Below are 726 nucleotides of genomic sequence, written 5' to 3'. Positions count from 1 at the left end.
CAATAATTAGTAAAATCTACAATACTTAATAAAACCTACAATAATTAATAAAACTTACAATAATTAAATTGCACTATTTATAACGACGACATACGCGATACTACTAAATAATCACTACGTCATCGCTAAATAAACTAAAACTTAGTTTTCCGAAGATGAACTCTATTTGCTCGTAGAATGCAAAGGGCACCGTTCGGAAAAGACGACTGATATTGTTGAACTGATCCTCCCTCGTTAAGATCGATGTGGCGTAATAGGTCGATCCCCACTCTTTCATGGTCAATACTTTTTGGGAAGGAAAAACTGCATGGGAAAGTGTCTTGGAGGTCGCGTTTCTTTTCGTATATTCTTAGAGCAACATCTGTATTTTTTTCTCATACACCACTCGCGGCCTCGAGGCTACTTGGCCACGATGCCGAGGGTGTGCGAGTCTGGACATTATAAAACTGTCTCTTGTCTTCTGCAGGACGACCACCCGCGGATTTCCTGTAACGTCTTACTGCCATCGACGAAGACCTTGCCTATTGTGTTTTCGGCCGTCCTTCTAGACATTAACTTGTAAAAAGAACTTTCAACGTCGAATGTCAACTCCATGTTAGAAGCGGTTCATATTACAACGAATGTATGTGTTTAACATTTTTCTTTATTTTATTTTATGTAGTTTCTTCATGCATTGTAATGCAGGTTGCGGCAAATTTCATCTTAGTTTCATTCTAATATCATTAT

The sequence above is a fragment of the Dufourea novaeangliae genome, unplaced genomic scaffold (genome assembly GCF_001272555.1).
Source record: "Dufourea novaeangliae isolate 0120121106 unplaced genomic scaffold, ASM127255v1 scaffold350, whole genome shotgun sequence".
In the NCBI taxonomy this organism is placed as follows: domain Eukaryota; kingdom Metazoa; phylum Arthropoda; class Insecta; order Hymenoptera; family Halictidae; genus Dufourea; species Dufourea novaeangliae.
The sequence above is the reverse complement of the archived record's forward strand: the minus strand, read 5'-3'. Positions refer to the sequence as shown.